This window comes from Gymnoscopelus braueri (genome assembly GCF_963280865.1).
Source record: "Gymnoscopelus braueri genome assembly, chromosome: 14".
Classification (NCBI taxonomy): domain Eukaryota; kingdom Metazoa; phylum Chordata; class Actinopteri; order Myctophiformes; family Myctophidae; genus Gymnoscopelus; species Gymnoscopelus braueri.
Window position 1 is genome coordinate 27624716 of NC_137619.1, and position 16812 is coordinate 27641527.

General features: G+C 42.5%; 1 protein-coding gene across 1 annotated transcript in view; it reads right to left on the bottom strand.

Moving 5' to 3' along the window:
- The window catches only part of LOC308100972 (equilibrative nucleoside transporter 1-like), a 54059-nt gene extending 38529 nt beyond the window's left edge, over positions 1–15530 (bottom strand). The window contains exon 1 of the mRNA XM_080450195.1: positions 15487–15530. The gene's annotated coding sequence lies outside the window, so the exon portion shown is untranslated. The remainder of the gene's footprint in view (positions 1–15486) is intronic.
- Positions 15531–16812: the final 1282 nt, after the last annotated feature.

Sequence of the window (16812 nt, forward strand, 5' to 3'; positions counted from 1 at the left end):
ACACATAATGGATAAGAAACTAATGTCTAAGCCATCAGGTGCCCAGTTCAGGAAAAAGAGGAAAGAAGAGGAGAGACTCACAAAAGGGAAAGGCATGTCTTTTCAATTGCATAGGGAAGCCATGCCGTTATTAAAACATGCAATTGAATTTAAAATGAATGTTCATAACCAATAAAAAATATTTCAACCTTTGATAGAAATAAAACAAGTACTTGACATGTAAGAACTAAATTAAATTATAATATATATTCTCTTTACTATCATCTTTAGTGCACGGCTGTGAGAAGTGACACTCACGTCCAACTTGGCTCGTAGGCCAGTGAAACATCCATGACTACTACTGTGAGTGGAATCGTTTGGTGCAGAGGCGTTGTTTACGTTTTGGTTCGTGCTGTGTCGTGACTCGTGGAAGTCTGGATTATGCCGAGTGTCGGGCAAGTCTGCTTGCTCATGCAGCCGTGGTAGGTCTACAATCCCCACACCCTGTCTCCCCAACTATATTAAGAAGGCTGTGGTTTCTGAGGGAGTGCGAGACTAGCCCGTTTTCCGGAGCTGGACCACAGCAAACTTAGCACCACTGTCTTCTTGCCAGCACCAAAACACGTGCTTTATTTACTGTACATCACTGGAGGTTCAAATTGGTTTAAAGCCTATTTAACGTCGTTCTCTCACTTTATCTTTTTTGTCTCTCTTTCTATCCCCAGACTTGTTTATTGGCTTGGTTTGAAGAAGGGGAACCCCAGGCAACAGGAAAAGGCAACACAACCCTGATCGTGATTTTCCACGGAAGAGAGAAAGCCTGCAGCAGAGAGAGAAAGTGAGACAGTGTGTGTGACAGAGATGGAAGCAGGGGAACGGAGACTGAAAGAGAGAGAGGGACCTGTGGCTGCATGTTTTCCACACTTGCGGACAACTTGACCTATCCCTTCCTCTTGTTATTCCCCATCTGCGAGCCAGACAACAGACAGAGACAAGTAAGCACTGCTGTGACTTGTCAAATGTTGCAGTTGGTTTTCATTTAATTCTATTTGAAACAAACCACAGAGAAAAAGTATTAGGTATCCAGATGAGGGTAGAAGCAGCGTGTGAATCTGCTCTAAGTGTCCATCACTCGTCCAAGGCTTTAGAACTATTTCTAAGTCATGTTTTAGCACTCAGGAATTTCAGGTACAGTATATAACATTATTTAGATTAATAAGATCTAAATAACTCTGTAAAGGCACATTAAGTACCCCTGTCACCCTGTCCCTACACTTCCTGCTAACCCTGTACAATTAGCTCTTACACAACAAAAGTAGCACATGTTTATGAGACAAATAAACATAGCAAATGTCTAATTCAAGAATATCCTGTAAAATGTGTGGCAAAACAGGCGAGTGGTGGGGGAAAGGGGGAGTGCATAACATTAAAAGGGGTGGAAGTGGCTTTGTGGCGACACACTGAGATTTAAGAGGACAGAGAGAGAAAGGAATTCCAATGGATGGCCTCTTTAACCTCTAAATGAGCTGAGAGAGAGAGAGAGATAAAGAGAGAAAGAAAGAAAGAAAGAGAAGACTAAAGAAAGGTAGGAGTGTGAGAGAAAAAGACGAAGCTAAATCCCACTTGGGATTCTGGAATCTCGTGGAGTCATTCCCCTAGCTTTGGGATTAACCTCCGAATTGAAGACAGGAAAATGAGAAAGAGAAAAGCCACCAAGCCAAGGAGGTCTGTGAGAATTAAATCCCCCCTTACGTTTACCACACCCCCTCCAAAGCCTAATGGACTGCAATACTGGGCAGGTCCGTCCTCCGTCTCCCTGGATGGACCCACAATTCTTGATCAAAAAAGATCTGCCCAATTTAGTTGTTATACCAATTCCCACCATGTATAGGCTGTGTCACTGCCTACCCCTACTGCTGGTCTGGGTAGGGTGCAGACAACCGAAATTATCCTCTGATACACAGATTCATACACGCACTGCCACTGACACATCTTTGATCCCAAGAGAAATTCAGTTTGTAGCCGCACCGCAGTAAGCATGAAACACTATACTGGTAAGACTAAGAGTCACCAGCCACTTCTTTTCACCTGCCAGTGAGGAGTTTCACCAGGATGGCATACCGTGTGCGGAGGAACAAACTATCCCTCCCCAGGGTTAGGGCTAGTGACTCCTACAGTCCAACCTGTAGGAGTCAGTAGTGCTAGTGCAGTGATAGAGAACTGCGACTTCCAACAACGAACCAGAACAAATGCGTTAAGTGGAGCGACCAGCCAAGCTGGAGGCACCATGGAGGAATTGAATCTGAATCTCCACAATGGTGGGAACACCCGGATGCCAGTGAACCCATACATTTAGGGAGTCCTGGTGGATTTGGGGTATTAAATGTCCCAATCCCAGAAACTATTTGACGGATCCCCCCAAAGTGCACTCTGTGAACCCACAATCAGATTTACCACACTAACTAGGACAATTTGTGCTGTTTGGACATTCTTCCCAGCAACACAGAAATCATGGATATAGAAAATGCTTTGCACATATCTGAGGCACATGTTTTCTGTTACGACACACCCATTTGGTTTAGGGCACTTTAGGACACGATACAAGAATATTTTGGGGATTAACTCTGTGATCTTTCAGTTACATGGTGATCTCTCTACCCACCAGGCCAACATGTTCATTGCAGTCAGGTCGAGTGCATACATGTGAGTGTGACATAATGTATAAGACTATGTTTCCCATCGATCACCAGAGAAGCATGTCAGAATATTTTACACGAACTGCAACATATGTGATATGTGAGTCTTTCAATCAATTTCAGCAGGTTTTAATTCTCTCTCCCCTACCCTCGCCTCTGGCAACATCTGCACAGAAATCCCTCTGGAAATATTATCTAACCCTTCACAATCTTTTTTTCGTAAGATTGCGTGTGTTGTGTATTTTGTGTGTGTGGCAGTTAGCATTGTAAACTTGGTTATCGGGTAACGGTGATATTTCGCTCTGCTGTTGGGCATGGTGGCCTTGAATTTAAACATAGGCTCATATAAGAAGCTATTGTCTTTGCTACCTCGAATGACTCCAGTAAATTATGTAGCTTTAGTGCAGTGACCCAGAACATGCCCACACAAAAGATCCTCAGTTAATTTAACTCTGAGGGTGAGTATACAAATGTAATATGTACACTGTCAGAGTAACAAATTAAGACTAAATTTAGCAATAATGTATAATGCTATGGATGCATTCAATGAATAATAACACTCTTCTAGGAGAAATACAGCCCATCTTCTAATTAAAGAGTGCACTTCTTTTTACCTGTTTGACTGTTAGTGCATTCATCTAGATTAGACTAATACTCCTGTGGTGTGAATTACATCAAGTGTAGCACATTTCAGCATGCACAGGGTATATATATCATGCCTTTTGTTATCTGTATGCCAGTCAGCTGATTCCTGCTTTATGTAACACATCAGTATCAGTGAGTGTGTAGAGTATGTCACGTAGTTCTTGGCTAACAGCTAGCTACATACAGGCTAACAACATAAAGAGTGGGACTGTACTGGACTTTGTATAGATGTGTGTGTGTATGTGCTTGTGTGTTTATTTGTGTGCATGTGTGTGCATATCATCTTAAATCACTGCTTTGATCATTTCACCATGGTCAATATATTGTAGGAAATGCTATGATGACTCCCAGCTGCTGACATATCTTTGATCTGATTCCTATGTGCATTTTAACTATATATTTAGCTGTCATGGACTCATGGTGGGACACGACTGAGGCTCAAATATAAACTCACTTACTCTGGATCCAATGCCTGTGACTTTGTGTCTTGGCCACTCCTAGGAAAGGATCCACATCAAAATTCCTGACCATGGCCCACTGAGGCCTCACACATCCTGTTGGCTCATCCAGAAGCTGTCTGTCATTCTGTTGGCCAGGTCCAATATTAACGACAAACAGTCCAAAGCAACCAAGGACAAGAGTGCCGCCATTCTCATGTTTCCCTTGGCTTGCTTGCATCCATCGGCTATCCTGTTGAAACCTTCCAAAAAGCATTACTTCACTCCATGAGAGCAACTTTGGATTTCAACTATGCTCGCTCTTAACAACGTTTTTACACCTTCAATGCTGGATGCAACATTTCACAGTCGGCAAAGATCTCAAATATTTTAAAGATCTTTTCATAGACAACTCCTTTTGAAAGGGAGGGGAAGGAGATCTTTCTTTATGTGGGGGAAATTCAGTTTCAGCTACACCCAGCTGATGGCTGTCCAGATGGTTATGATGAGTGCTTGGGAGGGAGCAGTTAGGGGTTAAGTGTCTTGCTCAGGGACACTTCCGACACATGCTGTAGGAAGGCCGGGACGCATGCAGTTTCCCAAACGGCCTCTCTACATTCAGCTATGGCCGTCTTTGTCCAGGTGTCAAGGAAGTTTGGTTTACATCACAACAACAAGTAATATTTATTTTGACCAGGTGTGAAGGAATTTTGGTTTACAGCACAAGTAACATTTCTTTAGGTTTCTGTAGGTCAGGCATTATGTGCAGGGTCCGGTTCCTCACTTTCCTTACCCTCAATAATTCCACCTGCTAAAGGGGGTTTCCATTCTCCATTATCTATCACGAAGTCGACTTCCCTCCGTTGACTGCTATTAAAATAACCTGGAAACAAGATCTTGGTGTCCCCTCACCGAGGATATCTGGGATCATGTTCTTGTTTCAAATGTTTTTTTTATTGAGCAATATGGAAAATATACATGTAATTGTAATTCAATATGTGCTCTTTTCCTGTTGTTTACACAAACTAAAACACAGATAAAACAATACAAAAAGCACAAAAATACATAAACACAATCTGTCCCCCTCACCAATCTCATCCCAACTATACTCAACACAAATAACCCACTACATTTAGCTAAATTCTTACTCTGCAACTATCCAATCCCCACTAATGCTCTATACATTCACTTGAAATGATGCAACAAAACCAGCCTCCCATCAGAAATCACATCTATTGACACACATGTTTTGTCACACAAAACCATTTGCAAAAGACACAATGAATCCCAACATGGATGCAAAACCCCCGGCAATTTCCTTATTCAACAATGTGGAATTCCATTCTTGGACAATGCACACATCCTCTGTGTGTGCACATTTCGGTGTGTGACCTTGCCCTGCCTCTTCCGGTGGAACACCAAAAACTGCCGCCCTGGGGGGGGTCACCTGTCAAACACCAATTTTCATCCTCACTCAAGTGAGACTATTGTCACGGTAAATTTAGCTAGTTTTGCCTGAGACATTTCGGTGGATTTCGGTGTACCCCTTTAACGTGCATAAGTGGTCACACATGCGCATCAGAGGCATTGTAGCCAATGCATGCTGAGACGTCAGATGCGTCAATTTGAACTCACAGCTTCACACACTTCACATCAAAAGCCTCAAAGCTGTCAACGCGCCAGTACAGGACACTCCACCCCTTTGCGCCCATAAAACGAGGAAGCTGATGTGTGACTGTGCCCGTACCTGCCTTACGTCCACATTGTGGTCTCCTCCCTCCTAGACACAGCTGGACTACAGTTCTCAACGGGCCTGAAAATGAAGTCCCGGCCCTAACTGGGCCCTAACTGGGCAGACCCGAACAGGGCCCGGCCCGAACAATTACCATAATTCTAGGCCAGGAAAACCCCAAAAAACGAAAAGGTGTCATTATGTGCTTAATGTCCTCAAAGTCACGCATCCAACAAGCTTTGAACTGAGCAGAGTGGACCTTCTGTTCCAGCGATAATGGCCAAAACATCTTGAAAACGGCCACTTGCGCCAATTTTCAATGTTTGAGTTCTAGCCATTTTCGCCTTTTTTTCTTTTTTTTTAACAGGCTAGGGAGGTTGGACTGCGACGAACTAGATACCCGAGTAAAGTTCACTTTGACCTGTATTCAACGCATCCACTGCCATTTCCGTCGGCCTTACCGTTCCAGAAGGAGCGAGTGCATTCTCCGGCAGCGGCAACAGCCGCGGAACTTCCGCGGTAACTGCCGGTGGAGGAGCGGCAGCTCCCGGCAGTGACTGCCGGCGGTGGAGCGGCGGAGCAGCGGAACTGCCGCGGAAACTGCCGGTGCAGGAGCGGCAGCAGCGGAACTGCCGGTGGAGGAGCGGCAGTCAACTTATTTTTTCCGCCGATAAAGTATAGTTTTGGACCATGACAGAGGCGCGCCGAATCAGCAGACCTTGAGGCCAAGGAGTCGCGCCCGAGCGCCTCCAGGCGCGAGTGCCCGCGACGACCGGCCGATGGTCTGCTATTCGACTAAGCGCCGTCCGAGTTATGTACCGATAGGCACAGAATCGTAAATAATATTGGTGGGGACTGCGTTACACAAACGCAGCACACTCCCAAAGCTCGCGGAGCTGCCTCGGCAGCAGCCGCTGCCGGAAAATGCACTCGCTGTCCCTCTACCGTTCGGCCGCTAGAGGCAAGTGAAATGTCTTTTTGGGGGGTAATTGATTTCTTTATATTTTTTCACAGAACCCGAGGCCCGAGTAGGGTCGGGTTCGGACAGAATTTGAGAACTCTAAGCTGGAGCGACTTGCATCACACTTTGCATACACACTCCCAGTAGGCAAAGTAAGTTCCCTCCACCCCACATTTTTCAAATTGGCATCTTGAGTGCGTGAGGTTGTGAGTGCGTGTGCACATGTGTTGTTTGTGTGAGTGTGCATGATGTACAGTCACCAACCACCAGAGTATCAAACTGTCCAGCTCTGCAACCCAGATCAAAATGAATGTTGGTTTCGCAGATTTGGCGCAAAAACAGGACAATGAATGTATGGTATTGTTACCGTTTTGTAATTATTATTCTTTTTCTCATGTATTTTGCCCATTTTATATTCTTATTCTTCTTATTTAGTTCTTAAATCCCTGAGGAAATGCAGAGTTATGTTCTAGTATAACAAAAACAGTATTTGGTTTAGCTTTAAATGCGGATTTGTGGGAAATTAGTTACAGGGATTGTCAGTGATAGTGTCTATAATGTGAATTGCTGGAAATGAAATGTTCATCTTTACTTGTCTGTAGTGGTTCCAATAATACTAAATAACAAAGTGGCGCGTGCACACACACACACACACACACACACACACACACACACACACACACACACACACACACACACACACACACACACACACACACACACACACACACACACACACACACACACACACACACACACACACACACACACACACACACACACACCTGATAAAGGAGTACACCTTACTAATCTATCATATAATTCCCCTGAGCCTATGTTCAGTAGCATCGCTCTGTACAGTTTGGCTGGGGAGGAGGGGGGGCTGTTAAGGGTTAAGTGACTTACTCAGGGACACATAGACTGGGGCCGGAAGGTGCGCTGGTGACCTTGTGCTTACCAGGCGGTTTACCGATGCTCAAAATATCTCATCAGCAATGACTGTTGCTGATGCTGCGTTCATTTATGACCAGAGGTGGTTCTGTTTCATGATTTATTTAGTGCATAGGCATGAGCTGTGATTTGTCTACCTTTGAGGGGACACACATACAGTATAAATAGATATACATGCATACAGACAGACAAACCCTGAGCTAGACTGCATGGTTTTTGGCTACACCGTAAAAAATCTATTTCTAAGTACAATAATATATTGATTGATCAATTGTGTGCCTAGGTCCAACAGTTTCCTTTCTTATCCTATTCTTTATGTTCTCTAAAACCACATCATTTCCTCTTCTATTTCTAATATTCTCTATATTGTTAAGTAATTTCTCAGACTGTCACAAGATCCCTCTATTGCATGGTATAGTTTTTCTATTTATTCAGTTCAGAAAAGGTCTCAAAAGGTGAATGTTACTATGAAGGAAAAAATAATAATTGTGCAAAAGGAATTAAGGGAATTACGGATGAATAGGAGTTCACTTCTTAATGCTAGCCTGGAATCCACTCTGATCCGATTCCTTCTGCGTTTTTAGTTTTCTCACTTCGAAAAAAAAACACAGAACGGAGCGAATCAGTCTGGATTCCAGGCTAACTTAATGCTATACTTAACATGTAGCATTTTGAGAGAGAAATTAATCCCTGCTGCTGTGTTTTTAAGAGGTCTGGACTTTGGTCTTTCAAAAAATCTGTTCCTGCATTGGATGCAGCTCAGAGTGAACTTTACTCAGATATCTAGTTCGTCGCTGTCCGACCTTCCTAGCCCGTGTTATAAAATTAAAAAAGTGACTTTGAGGACATTAAGCACATTATGACACTTTTTTCGAAACTGAAATAAAACTAGATCAAATCAATGAAAAAATATAAAAAAATAAAACATAAAACTAAGTGCTTCTCGGAGCACAGGTAGGTTATTGTGGGCCAGCAATGTTCGAAATTCACCAATCAGGATGGAATATGAAAAATCGGAGGGAGTAATATAAAAAAAAAGGTTTCACATAAGTCGGCCTCCTGGTGGCGCTATAAAAGGCAGATGTGAAAAATGCAGGGCAAAGGTTTTTCCTTGGCCTCTAGGCAGTGGTGTGTTCTACCGTGGTACGCTGTATACGCCGTATGGCCTGCAGATTTTTTTCGTCGCCACCAGCATTAAAAGGCAATGAATTTAAAAAAATCGTGAATCTTCAATACTGTTTGTGTCTTCAATGCCAAGTTAATACTATTCTGTAATAGATACAGGAATGCTTGCTGTTAAAACTGCTATTATATCTGATAAGCCTAATCAGCATTTATTTATAACAATCCTTGCGCTCTTACATGGTAATAATCCATGCTTTGCATTGAAAACGCATCTAAGGCTAAAAGCAGCTCAGAAGTGGTTGAATTAGGGTGATTAACATAACACACATGACACACAAACGGGACGCAACATTTTTACATTAATTATAGACGCGCACATGTGCGTGTGGGAGGCAGGGAATAATCATAGTATACCCTCCAAAAAAATGTAGAACACACCACTACCTCTAGGGATTGCACATACAAAGAAATTGCATGCTGTGTTCATGATAAGAGGCATTTTGTTCAAAACGGAGCACTCCTGCAAACTTTGGAAGCCAATCTTAGCCAATCAGGATGGAATATGAAAAATCTGAAAAACTTCTTTCGTTTAAGGAACAGGTCGATTTTTAAAGAAGGGTACCCCTGGAGAAAATGTATGTGCCCTGATCTAAAATGCCATGACCCTCCCTTTGACTAAAAAAATAAATAAATGACCCTCCCCAAGTGATAAAAAATAAAAGATTAACCCTCCCCGCCTATAGGAGTGTCACGATATATTGTCCCACGATATAGCCTATCGTGGTATTAAAATGTGACGATAGGCATTGTCAAAATGTCATACTGTATCGTAATAATTTTTAAATTATTTTTCTTTTCTTTATTTTTTTTGCCGGTGAAAGTTATAGGAGTTCTTACTGTGGTGTATGATACGAAATGTAAAGCTTATCATAATCACAGTAATTATTAATCATGTCATGCCATCATGTCATGTCATGCCATCATATTCAAGATATTTTGGAGAGAAATGACTCCAGACTCCAGACTCCAGTCACTTTCAGTTTAAAGCACTGCAGAGGGGAGGTGTTGTGTGTCAGCTGATGCTCGTTGACGCTCGTTAATGTGACATGCGTCAAAGCAGTTATGCCAGTCTGCACTCTCAAATAGGCCTACATCTAATCTAAGATTGTTTACATGGTATTATACTGTATCTGGTGTTATTGATTTTTTTGAGCTGTTGGAAATAACTAGGCTGCACTTGGTTCGTAAAGTCCAGATGACAAAAATATGAGGTTTGTGGAATTTATAGTTATGCAGTGTTATATTATATTATATTATATTTGTTATATTAGTGTCTATCTGTCCTCTGAAACAATGGGTTTATAGTTAGTGAGAACTTTACTTCTCCCTTAAGCTTGCACAAATGCATTTATTTGTGTATACAAAGCACTTTGTAATTAAAAGTGCTTTATAATTTATTAAAGTGCTTTATAATTGTTATTTTAAACTAAAGATGATGGCCAATGTTGATGATACATGAGAAAAGAACATTAATAATGTATCATATCGATATCATATGCCCAACATCATGTATGTATCGTGAAATTAGTGTTATCTTGACACCCCTAACCCTCCCCATCAAATACAACAACATGACATTTAAAACTGATAATATGTCCGATGTTTTGCTTTCCACATTGATTAGAACATTATTGTAGTCAGTCTTGCTAAATGCAGTGTAGTGTCTGTAGTGGTAGCAGAATGGACAGTGTTCTAAACTTACATGTGGGAAACCCATTGAATAGCCTGGTATCCAGCCTGCTTCGCTACGTTCGGCTGACTTTTTTTTCTCTCTTCGCTTCTCAGTCTGGAAAGCCTCCCATTGGAAGGTTTTGCAGAACTACACTGGAACTACATATGTTACGTTGGGCAACGTCGTATGTTACGTTGGGCAACGTCGTTGCTGATTGGATGTTGTTCAAACGAATGACGAATCACAACGATCACACTGTTTTTTTGGTCCCGCCCCGCACCACAGACCAATCAGAAGCCACGTTAGGTTTCGAAGCTTTTGGCATGTCCCGCCTCCCTTGGAGATAGGAGGCTTTCCAGACTGAGAAGCGAAGAGAGAAAAAAAAGTCAGCCGAACGTAGCGAAGCAGGCTGGATACCAGGCTACCCATTGAATCCCATAATTATTAACTACGGTGACTACACTGTTGCCTACATCATGGGTTTTCAACTGGCGGTCCGTGGAGGTATTGCATGTGGTCCCTGACCATGCATTTAGTAATGTAGGAAAGTGAAGATTTGTATTATATTTTATTTTATCGATGGTGGATACTGTTAATGTGCGTGACAACAGAAAGGAAATTCAACTCAAGGATGACAGTTTTACACACACACAGCATAGTGTGTATTTAAGGGAGGTTTTAGTACATCTAGGTAAATACAGGCTTTTATTTGATGTATGATGACGCATCAATGTTGTCAGTTTCTGACATCAGTTGTCAGACATCCAAGTTAGAATTTCAAGGAAAACTGTACCGGTTTACCTGGTTGAGTCATCATTGTAGGAAATGTGCTCATATCAATCGCATGTGCTTGCTTGTAATTGTGCAATTCGAAAATGGCCCCTGTCTAAGTCTTAACAATTAGGCTATCAATTATGGCCTGATGATTCTGGTTTTACTTGTGGAGCTAGGCTGGCATGCACAACTGTCCATATAGATCCAAATTAATCACATGCACAGAATTACTTCAAATGATTATGAATATCCAGTTATAAATTGGTCATTGTAACCTACCTGGTGTATGTAATTCTATGAGCAACAAAAACACTTAAAAGAGGATATCTCTGTGTTGGAAATTGGGATAATGCATCTCTCTAATATGCCTAACACCTGTTGAAGTGTCGCTTAATTGTTCAACCACCATCGCTAAGACGCTGAATAGATTTGACTGGGTCGTTCACACTTGCTGTGCGTTGATGGCTTGTTAACGACCGTCATTGATTCTAAATATACCAAGGTGTTACTGGATTTGAATCCTTCGTATCATTTGAAATAGAGAGGGGTCATTGACCACTGTTCTGCTGTACTAAAAATTTATATAAAAAACTATTTTATCAATTCAAAATTGCATGACCCTCCCTTGGATTCAAAGTAAAATTAGCTGACCCTCCCTTGTACTAAAATTAGAAAGGCATGACCCTCCCCTATTTTCCTCCAGGGACCCCCTTCTGTAAATTTCGACTGGTCCCTAATGACTATAGAGATACTGTGTACCGATTTGCGTGATGTTTGGACAAAATCTGTAGGAGTACTGTCAAAAAATGTGTTTTGCAAAAATCGGCCTCCTGTTGGCCCTATAACAGGCCCATGTGAGGGAGCAGAGGTTCTGCTCTGGCATCCAGGGAGTGTGTGTGCACAGTTTCGCTGCGACCAAGCCACAACACACACACACACACACACACACACACACACACACACACACGGACGGGGCAGGGTGCAAAATAGTCTCGGCCATGCCTATCGGCCTGGCGGAGACACAAAGGTCAATTAAGTTATATATTATATGGCATGGGGCACAATGTTTACATGTGTACACATTTGTGTACACACACACACGTTGGTATTTGGCTCAACTGACGGTTCTTGACTGGCACCAGAACAGAGGCATGCTGTTCCTGGCACATCCTCCCATTTTCTCCCAAAACATACTGGCTGCATCTACCACTCACAACTCACTTTTATTGAAGACCTAGGGCTAATTTCCTGCATGAGATCTTCTCAGCCAACAGGCTCTTTATCACTACCAAGGTCAGATAAAGGGCATGGAGCACAAACATGCCATTAGTCAAAAATGCTGTCTGGGAATAAGGGCAATATTGTCCCTTCACCTTAAATATTTTGGCTGCACTGAGCTGAACCACTAAGGATATCATGAGCCAGCCCTGGGGCAACACGTCTCAACAATAGCAATACTAAAACAGACCTGGGATTTGGCAACAGTCTTCTTTGGAAAGCCAAATGAATCTATATAGCCAATAGGGCTAAAGTTATTGCCGTCTCTTCAACTAAATTAAAATGCCAACTAACTGTGTGTTATTCGGTTATGAACCATTTTTAATATGGTTCTGAACTTTGTAGGACTAGACCTAGATCTACTCTGGAATGATGAAATTTGGGGATGATGCAAATTGGAAATGCATGCCCCACCCGGTTATGCAATATCCCTTGTACCCGTTGTCAGAGTACCCGTTGTCTCTCCTAGTAAACAAAACAAAGTTATTTCATTTAAATATAAAATACTGGTGTTTTACTGAGGTTACACAGTATGACACATATCACTGATATCACCCACAAATATTGATTAAATGTTATTTCTTCAGCAATAACAATAATGACTCCATGAACTAATCGTTAAGTAATAAATCTGTGTAAATTAAGCATGCACATTTTGAACATCTTATCCTGTCATTATGCATAGTTTTTATAACTGAAGGTCAAAGAAACATAATAGTGTTGTTAGTAGTAATAAACTCCAAAATGTTTCGGTCAATTATTTCTCCCCTTCAATAATACTTTGTATTGTATTTTATATTGTTATTGATGATTAGTCACCTTTACAACGAGCAATACTTAGGATCGTGCAATGAGCAACACAGCTAAACGTGTGGGTAGCGCCCCCCAAAATTGTGCCAATTGTGCCAAACTGTTACTTTTCAGGATTTACTTGAGTAAAAGTATTGGCATCAAAATGTACTTAAAGTACCAAAAGTAAAAGTACTCATTATGCGCATGTCCTGTTTCACAATGTCTAACATTTATTAACATTTTTTTTTAGAAAATAGAAGATCTACAAGCTCACAACGCGTAGCGATGCGACACATTGTGAGCTTGTAGATCGACTATTTTCTTTTCTTTTGGCTTTTTTTTGTTGATAGTAGACTGACAGGAAATGGGGAGAGAGCGATGGGGAGTGACACGCAGCAAAGGTCGTCGGGATCGGGATTCCAACTCGCGACACGCTGTCAGTCCCACATACTTAGAGCCTCTGAAAGAGAAGTTTTCTGACAGTGTCTGCTCACGTGTCATGGAACTGTGCATAGGAGGATGGCCAGCACACTACGCTACACTCACTGTAAAAGATGGCTTAGTGCTAAAAGGTTCACGGCTCGTAATAATCGTCAGTGATGCGGAACGATGTGCTAGCCAAGATTCATGAATCTTGGCTAGCACATCGTCACCAAGGTGTGGTGAAATGCAAAGAGCGTGCACGCCAGTCTGTGTGGTGGCCTGGTCTCAGTCAGCAAGTGAACGAAATGGTGCTCAAATGCAGGACTGCAGGATGCTTATGGTCACAGAACGCCCTGAAAGAGCATGGCAAAAGTTGGGGTGTGATCGGTTTGTCCTGAGAGGAAAAACATATCTGCTCCTCGTTCTCCAGGTATGCTGAGGTCGCACTAATGTCATCAAGCCACTCATAAAAACAGAATAACCTAGAGACATCACTAATGAACAATTATAGGCCAATATCAAACCTCACGTTTTTAAGTATTTGGACAAGTTCATTATCTGGTCTTTCTTTCATGCTTCTCACTGAATGTAGCAACTCTTCAAGCTAGTTGAAGTCACTACTAGTGACTCACTATACATACTGTATAAAGATAGCAGGGCTTGGTGTGAGTTGGTGTCACCCCAGGTCTCTGGGTCATCTGGGCTTGTGTAAAGTGAGACATGCCCAGACTCACAAAGGCCAGACATAATCCTAAAGCAGCTATTTCAGCTTTGTATCACCACACAAAGTTACAAAATTCTTTATATAAAACTGAAGAAAAGCTTTAGATGAAGTCAGCAACAGAATAAAAACATGTATAAAATATAAAGTGCAGTGAAAAATAAAAACATTAAGGAAACTAGAAAAAGTGCTCCTCGGAGCACAGGTCTCCGCCAGGTTAGGTAGGTTATTGTGGCCTCCTGGTGGCGCTATAATAGGCCAATGTGAAAAGGGTGCCATTCCTTATTAGGCCTTGCACGGCAATCGGGAACACTGCATTCATGGCTTGGGGCATTTTGTGCACATTTTTTTTTGTGCTAAATTAGACCTGCTGGTGGCGCTATAACAGGCATTTGTTCCTCAACATAGTGTGAAGGTGCGTGCAAAGTTTGAGTTATAGGTACAAACATGAATCGGCCTGTTATAGCGCCACCATGAGGCTGATTTGAAAATGTTCAAGTGCCATTTCTTCCTCGGCATAGCGGAAATATGCGAGCAAAATTTCACAGAAATTGCATGCTGTGTTCATGATTTGAGGCATTTTGTTCAAAACGGAGTACTCCTGCAAACTTTGGAAGCCATTTTTAGCCAATCAAGATGGAATATGAAAAATCTGAATGACCCGTTTCGTTTAATGACTATAGAGATACTGTGTACCGATTTGGACAAAATCTGTAGGAGTACTGTCAAAAAATATGTTTTGCACAAATTGGCCTCCTGGTGGCACTATAACAGGGCCATGTGAAAAATTGGGGCAGAGGTTCGGAATTGGCATCCAGGGAGTGTGTGTGCACAGTGGCGCTGTGATCAAGCCAACGGTGGCAGAGATTAGCTTGTCACAGACGGACGGACGGACGGACACACACGCGGACACACAGACGGACGGACGGACGGGGTGGAAAACATACTCTCTCGCCATGCCTTTCGGCCTGGCGGAGACAATAATATTCCAAAATGTTTAATTTTATGGTTTCAAAAGAGATTTAAAAGTAGATGCTGATTTATCAAGCCTGAGCTCCTCAGAGAGGTCATTCCAGACCCGAGGGGCCCTGACAGCAGAGTGTTAAAAGGCTCTCAATGTGTGAGGGTAAGGATAAGGACAAGGTGAACCATTTCCCACTGTTTATTATACAGAAGACAAATAAAATACATTGTCTCCATTCACACATTGACAATGGAGGCAACCATGCAAGGCACCAACCTGCTCATCAGGTGCAGTTAGGGCCGGGGTAGTGTCTCGCTCAAGGACACTTCAACACTAAGCCCAGGCAGACCCAGGGATCTCAATCAGTAAGGGTAAGTAAGGATGAGGAGAATCACTTTCCACTGTTTATTCTGCAGAAGACAAATAAAATATAGTTTGTCTCCATTCACACATCGGCAACAGAGGCAACCACCCGCAAAAAGTTTGAAAATAGCCGATCTACAAGCCTAATTTGACCAATGTTTGACCAGTTTTTATAGTATAGTTTGATGCAGTAATGGTCTTTTTCTTTTCTTTCTTTCATTTTTTGGAGGTATTAAAAATGTCTTAAAAGCCCTTAAATTGTCACACTAGAAACCAGGAGGAGCCGGGGATCTGTACCTCCTGTGCCACAGTGCCACCCAATCAAACAAGTCAATATCTTACTGACTTACAGTAATAGTAAAGCAGAACCAGGAGTGCGTCTCATGGTTCACAATGGCGACGTCTCAGCTAAGCGCATTGCACTTACCTTCTGTGCATGTGTAACACCCCAGATTTGAACCCGGGTCTCCCGCTTGGGAAACCAAACATCTACCACTCAAGTCAAGAGGGAATCCCCCCTAGTCCACGGGACATTTTTGGGGTTCAGCCTGAGCTACTCTGCAACATTCATTCCCCTTTGACCTTCCCTGGGACTGGGAAACCCGATCCGGGTCATGGCACAAAAGTAACACCCAAGATTCCAGCCCAGGTCTCCCATGTGGGAAACCAAACATCTACCATTAGACAAAGAGGGAATCCCCCTTGGCCTAGGCTTTTTCGGGCTTCAAGCTGAGCTACTCAGCTACATGAACGGATAACCCATCAACTCAACACAACCATCTACCTCACCCAGTGACTCACCCACACCCAGGACCCCACCCTTTCAGCTCTGGAGTTCCTGATCTCTTCCCTGGTTCTCCTCTCCTTTCTCTGCCACTGCTGTCCTCAGCACCTGGTCCTCAAGCATACGAACCCATGCAGTGTCCTGAGCCAAATATGTTTCTATAATTAGTTTTAGATTGAAAAAGGGGACAGACGTAAATGGGTAACACAATGCTGCATCAGCCAGCAGGCTCAGGGAGTTTCATCAGTGTGTATGTCACCTTGATAATTTTGTTAATAATAACAAAATTACATCCGTCTGAAAACAAAGTGAGACTAACAGTCAGAGATGCAACTATATGTAAACCAGACTCACATCACATCACATCACACACACACACACACACACACACACACACACACACACACACACACACACACACACACACACATTAGCCAACGCCAACTTAAAAATGG